Source organism: Callionymus lyra, unplaced genomic scaffold (assembly GCF_982586985.1).
Source record: "Callionymus lyra unplaced genomic scaffold, fCalLyr1.hap1.1 HAP1_SCAFFOLD_434, whole genome shotgun sequence".
NCBI classification, from domain to species: domain Eukaryota; kingdom Metazoa; phylum Chordata; class Actinopteri; order Syngnathiformes; family Callionymidae; genus Callionymus; species Callionymus lyra.
In genome coordinates, this window is record NW_028258768.1 from 5,979 (window position 1) to 13,882 (window position 7,904).

A 7,904-nucleotide genomic window follows, 5' to 3' on the forward strand; every position below is an offset into this window, starting at 1 on the left:
GTAGAACTTTATTCTAAATTGTTTTTTTTCCAATTATCCACAGCAAATACAGCAATTTTTCATAACAAATAATCAAAATAAAATAAGAACAAAGAGAAATAAAGAGAAAGAACAAGATGATACAAGCTAAGTCTAAAGATAAAGATAAAGAACATAGATCAAAGAAAAATAACAAAGACAAAGGATACAAAGATTAACATAGAACAGAACATCATGATACTTTTACTCCACTCCTGCCCCAAATTATATTGATTATTACTGTCTGAAGGGTGTTTTATTTTGAAAAATATATATATTTTCTCCGAAGTAATATTATTCTGCGACTCTAGAAACGTCAAGGCCCTCGTTTTTGGTCAAGTTTAGTCCTAAAATAAACCTGTAAACAAGTGAAAAATATTTTAAAATATGATTTATTTCGAGTGTTTGTATCTGAAAGGGGGTCCAGAGCACAAAGATGGCTGAAGACCATCTGCTCCTGAGGGACAGTCCACAGATAAGGGACGACCCTTAAAGTCAGACTTTTACGAAAGCGCGATAAAAGTTTGTGGCGTTGACCTAAAAACACAGTTTCCTGTGTGAAAAACACAAAACGCTCTTCGTAGCTGCAGAGTTGATGCATCAGATTGTGTGTTTTCCAAAGTGTGTTTGAAGATATTGAAGGACACACACACACGCACACACACACACACAGAGGAGCATCAATCAATAGTAATCACTTCATCATCGAAGCAGACGAACCAGAGGAACCTTCTTCTTCTCGTGATCATGTTATCATGGAAATGTTCTGCCGAGGTGCATTTTACGAGCACCGTCGTCCATATAGACTGTTCTTTAAAGAGGCTCTTTTAAGATAAGATTAGTCTTTATAGATCCTCTCACGACCCTTAGAAGGAGGTCCAGACACACAGAGCTTCAACAACAACATTCTCATCGTTAATCACTGGATTATTATAGTTAAAGAAATGTGCGAAAAATGGCTTTTCATTGATTAACTATTGTTAAATTTACAAATATAGTATATAAATTGTATTTCACTGCATAATAATGTTATTTTTCTTTGATCTATGTTCTTTATCGTTATCTTTAGACTTAGATTGTGTCATCTTGTTCTTTCTCTTTATTTCTCTTTGTTCTTATTTTATTTTGATTATTTTTTTATGAAAAATTGCTGTATTTGCTGTGGATAATTTGGATAAAAACTATTTCATGCAAGAGACCTCCTGAGGGATCAATAAACCTACCTAAGCTAATAATTATGATAGTCTTTGATGGTATTTTGAGATTTAAAACATTCAGTCGGCTTTAGAATTATGTTCCACGTATAATAATAATAATAATAAACAATTATGATGCAAAAAAGGTACTTTTCTCGTCGTTTTTTTCTATATCTGGAGCGTCAAACTCCATCAAACAAGTCTTAGATGCAGGTCAAACAAAATGTATATTATACCAAACAGTAAAAAATATTTTTAATTTCAATTTATCTTAATTCTCTCTGTGTTTGTTCTCCTTCAATCTTTCTCATTCAAGACTCTCAAATAAAAGTTACAGATCACCATAATGACAACCTTGAGTCGTCAGGATTATTAAAAAAAATAACAATAAATAAATATATATAATGCTCTAAGAATAATATATGAGCTTAAATATAAAAGGACGGTTGGCCAAAAAAACTGTTTATATTGCGACACAGAAATATGAGTTAACACCTGATGAGCAAGATAGAGAGAAGAGGGAACTTAATGTCGTCATAACGGTCTTTAGAAAAATGCATTTCTTTAGTAGTATTTATAATTTAAATGAATATAGTTACGATTAAAGTAGTTTGAATGTGAATTAAACTGAACACAATCCTGGATCAATAACATTCACGCGGTGCTTTAGGCGTGATTGTGGATAAATAAAGTATTTTAAAAGTATGACATTAGTACTTGTACACTCACGAGTACACGCTGTTTATTTAAAGTTTCGTGTTGTTAAAGTAAATGAACGTTTCAAGCGCGACAAACGTGTCAAATCTTTACGCAAAAGTTGTATTAAATGATCGTTAACAGGCGAGGCCCCGCCCCCCCCAAACATCTGTCAATCACACGAAAACATGCATAGAAAAGAAAAAGTTTTTGAACATTTTTCTCACGATCGGTGAAAGTTTTGCTCCGAGTTTCTCCAAATCTCTGGGCGTTTTTCTTCCACCGAGTGAATCTGATCCTTGAAAAACTCTCAAAAACTCTCGGACTCGCAAACTCTCGCTCGATGACGTCACGCTGCAAACTTTACGAACTTACTTTTGGGTGTTTTTTGTGTTTTTTTTATGTTCATCCGCGCAGTCCGTTCTCGTCGCGTCGCGTCCCCGCCATGTTGTCCAGACCCCCCGCGGCGCTGCTGTGTGCCCGAGGCTACATGAGGTCCGGGTGTTCCCGGGTGTGCGTGTGCTCGCCTCGCACGGATGTCTCGCACTTTTATGATTCCATCCCATAAAGTCCTGAGACTCGCTTCACCCGTGGCGAGTCCGGCGGAGTTCAGAATAAAAGCACTTCCGTCACGTGGCTTTTCAGAATAAAAGTGACGCGCGGAGATATTTTCCCTCATAAAGCAAAGATCACCTTGAAGTGAGTTTAAAGAAAAGTGTAAATAACTGTTGTCTACTATCTATGCAAGTCAATTATTGTCTTATTTTTTTTATTCAGGTTGAAACAAAAAAGGTAATTTTGATGTTTTAAATTCAAATATATATATTTTTCTATTCTGAACATTACAGAATCTGGTAGTTGTCCATTATGTTGATAAACACGAAGGGAAATATGTCACACTATATTTAAAATGTAGTAGAAATGTACTCATGGAAATCAAACATTAATTCAATATAATTGTAATACGTTAGTTTTGTTTTTTCACACGACTAACGATATACATTAAGGTTTTTATTACTGTTTAAATGTGTTCATTCATCATTATTATCCACTTAAACATATGTTTTTATGGTTTGTTTAATTCACAATATTTCAATGAACAGTGAAACATGAAACATTTTTCACATATATATATATATTAAAACTCATCTACACACTAAAGCCACTAGTTTCAGAATGACGTGTATAATAATAATAATAATAATAATAATAATAATAATAATAATAATAATAATAATAATTAAAAGTACAATAAAATCAGAAGTTTCTGATTAAAAGAAGTACTTTTTTGATTTGGTCATCAGAATCAGTGAAAGTGCATGATTTGAATTTGAAAACATACACTAATAAAGATTTTACGAATTAACATTGAGTCAAATGACTGTAGTCAACGAGCTATGCTCGCAGGAAACAATCAACAACATCTTTTTGTAAATTCTGTCATTGCCCATTAAAGTTGAAACAGAATCTTAATTTTAAAGTTTTTAATTCAAATCTGAGGTTGTTTTTTTATGCTTTACATTACAGTCATAATGAATTTGTCAATTTTGTTTGTAGAAAATTCGGTTTGGTGTCACATTTATATTTAAAATGACGATTAAATGTGCTAAAGAAAGACAAACATTATTTCTACGTAAATATATTTGTAAACGGTTAGTTTAGTGTAAAAAACAATTCAATATAAATTTTAAAAAAAATTAACACACGACTAATATAATACATTTAAATTTCTCTGTGAGTTCATTCACTCATTTTATTCCACTTTATTGAGTGTATTTTGTAAATTCACAGCACTTCAATGAAAAGTTTGGGTCTTTTTAAAATACATTTTTTTACGAACATTTCTATATTATTCTCAGCTCATAAAATGAACCAAAGGACACAAAAGCCACCAGTTTCAAAAAATACATATATACATATAAATAATGTTATAAGAAGTACAATAAAAGCAGGAGTCGCTGAAGATAAGGAAGAAAAATGTGAGATTCTCAAATATCAGTGAAAGGTTGTAAATAAAATGAATAAACATTACAAATTATTATTGAGCTTTTCCCTTTTTAAGTGTATATTTAACCCATTAATGACTGTCGTCTACTATCCATGATAGCAAGAAAAAAATTCTGTTCATTTTTTCAATTAATATGTTGATATTGACATTATAAGACAAATTCTTTTAATACATTTTCCTCACATTTCTGTAATTCACAGCTCAGAAAAAGGACAAAAAAAAGCCACCAGAATGAACTTTATAATAAAAAATAATAAAAAGTCAAAGCAGAAGTTGCAGATTATAAAGAAGTCAATTTGTAATAAACTGTCAAAGAAAAAAATGTGATATACATTTGAAAAATCTACTTTCACTCGTTCAATATAAAGGGAAGCTCGAGCCACAGGAAACATTTCTATGAATTCCAAGTGGAGGTTATGAAGGTTGTTGTCTGCAGGTCACGAGCGATAAGATGGTATTTACCTCCATTAGGATTTCAACTCGTGTCAGATTATACGACATATAAATACGACAGTTGTCCATCCTCGTTCAATGAAGAAGACGCTTTATGGCGGTTTTATCAAAGCTAGAATAAAACAACATGAACAATATAACAGATGTATTTGGTATATTTTAAAATGTGTATTATTATTATTATTATTATTAAAAATATATATATTTTTGTGTTTGCGCTCTTAACCACTGCGTCATCAATCACCAAATAAATCAAACTATTCGTGTGTAAAATATTTAAAAAATAAATATTACAAAAACAACGTGATTGACACTTTCCTCCAGCAGATGTCGCAAAAGCCAAATACATAGAGTTTAAGCGGAATCAGGAATTTATGTGTTTTTTAAAAACCATCGTTATTATTATAATTATTTAAAGAATGAATTAAATTATTATTATTTAAAGAATGAATTAAATTATTATTATTTAAAGAATTAATTAAATTATTATTATTTAAAGAATGACTTAAATTATTATTATTTAAAGAATTAATTAAAATATTATTATTTAAAGAATTAATTAAATTATTATTCTCGTCATTACAACCCAAGAAGTATTGACGTTCTTTAACCACATTCTTGCAAATTAAATAAATAAAAAACGTAAATCTGTTAAAAAAAACTGTTAAAAAAAGAGTTGATGAGGATAATTTTAAGACACACAAACAAAAGTAGTAACAGAAATTTCGACTATAATAAATGATTCACATTTTTAAAAGTATTTCCCTTTAGATATATACTTATTTCAAATATGTGTCTGTAAAACAATTCCATTTATTTGATAAATATTTTTATATATATATATATATATATATATATATATATATATATATATATATATATATATATAGCTCTATTTATATACATTAAAATGAACGTAGCTCATTCAAGGGTTTACTAGTTGGTCTGCGGCCGAGACGTTGTTGCTGACTCGTCATTTTTCTCCACCTATCGAGGTGTTACCTGTAAGAGGCTCATGAGCTTACATCCCATAGACGGGTCAACAGCAGCATCGTGTTCCGCGCCAACAATCCATCGTTTTCATGATCACTGGAAAAACTCTTGGTTCAAATCTGACCATATTTTTGTTTATTTCACTTCATCACTGACTCACTGCACCGTTTGTTCATGTTGTCATGGAGACCTTTGATGACATCATGTTTTAAGATAAGATCATGAAAATAAAACATCTGAGATAAAAAGCCGATGAAGGAAAAAAAGTTTTTGAATGATTTGATTGAATGTTTTGTTAGAGAACAAACTGAAATAAAGACAATATCATTTGAGATTTTTATTTTTTGTTTAGTTATTTTTAGCCAAACATATTTTGCTCTTCTTGTATAATTCAGTTTTACATCCTTGCTGTAAATATCTGCTTAAATCAATAAGTACAATCATTTAAAATATAAAGAATATACACATTTATATCATTATATTAAATATTAATATGATCGATTGTTGCTTGTATTCCCAGTGCTGATCTTAGAAGGTATACAATTAATTTAGAATCTTTATCCTAATAATAATAATTATAATTATAATAATAATAATTATTATTATTATTATTAATAATAATAATAATTATTATTATTATATTATTATATATATTTTATACTTCTTAATAGTTCATACTTACTCTTTGAAATATTCTCCTGTTCATTTAAATAGTAAATAGATATCTTGTTGGTTGTAAGTGTTAAATGTGTTAAAAGATAACTATAAAATATAAAAAATATATATTATTCATGAATTTATTCATATAATTTATTATAATTTATATACCGAGTGATGTCATAGAAATTATACAATTAATTTGGAATATTTACCATGATATTTTATTCATTAAAATAAAATGTTTATTTTATTTTATTTATATTTTCAACTATTAAAAATAACCAAATCTCAAATGATCATTCAAATGACAGAGGGAATAAAAAAGAAAGGTCAATTCAATATCAATACTATCATCATGTACTATTATTTATATTATTATTATTACTTTTATTATATCCTCAATGATCTTAATCCTGCAATATAATTAGTTTTTATTTTTGTAATTAAAAATGAACAATTTACCATTCAAAGAACAGAGAAAAAAACATACATATATATATATATATATATATATATACATATATAAATATATATATATATATATATATATATATATATATATATATATATATTTTATGTATATATATAAAATCAAAAAATGAAACAAACACAACATTCTGCTACGACACTCATTTAATATTGTCAAATAAAAATGTGTTTTTTCATCGCCTGGTTCAATCTATTCTCTCCGTCTGAGTTCAAAGGTCAATTAATCCACATTTTCTTTCCCCCTCTTTATGTTCTTCCATTGCTCGACATCATGAGCTTCTTCTTTAAACAAGTTTTTAAAGTTTCTGTCTTGTCCTCTGTTGACAAACAAACAAATATTTCACCCTGAATTCACAGCCTCGGTTGATAATCTGGTGTGGAGCTGCTGTTGTAGCAACCACTGAGCTCAGGTTCTGAGCTGAAAAGATTCACGCCAGCAAAACGCTGCAGACCTCCAGGACCTCGGGGGACGAGACTTCGTTATCTTTAATTACCGCGGCTCCGCTGGGGTGGACTTTTATTCAATCTGCTGCTGCACTTGCTGCCAACATATTACCGCGCAATTACACTTCACCTCAGGAAGCCCAGGTGTTTTTTTTCATTGTCGAAGGTGGTAAAAAAAAGTGATGCCTCGTACTTCCTCACGTATTAACGAGGCTTTTCCCAGCGACCGCGGCCTGTTGACAATCCTCTTATACCGCGCCGCTCTAGACCTGGATTAGTGAGTAACACCTAAAGGTTTTTTTGGCCCCCGAGTCACTTTGAAGGATTTGATTGAGTGGGCCTGCAGCTGACCCCGGACGCGACGATGTTCTGAACCCGTCTCTCATGAGTGTCTCCGAGGGTGGACCTGGTTTCGGGGGTTCGGCTCCGGGCTCCGGTTCTGACTCCGTCGGCGAGAGGCGTCGGTCGCTCTCCAGGGTGCTGAGGTCGTCTCCCGACACGACGCTCGTGGTTTGCAGCCCAAACACAATGATCCGCCTCGGCTTCACACGCCTGGAACTGATCTGGTTCTGACATGTAAACGGATGTTTAGTTGACTTTAACTTTGGGCTGAAGCTGATGACGACGACAGGAACTGACCAGACGGTAAGTTTTTGATACGACTTTAAATCTAAAGACTTGTTTTTGTTGAACTTATTTGGATTGAAAAATAATAAGAGTTTAGTTTGAGCTCAGGCTCTGAGTTCCATCTTCTTCCATGTTCCTCTTCATCAGGTGTTATATTAACTCATCTTAGTAATGTATTAGGTATTACATATACGATACATATATAAGTTCAACAATATGATATACTGTAGATACTGTAGTAACAAGTATATATTTGTAGTATTGTCAAGTACTTGAGTCTGGAGTTGCGATAGTGTAGTAACAAGTATATATGTGTAGTA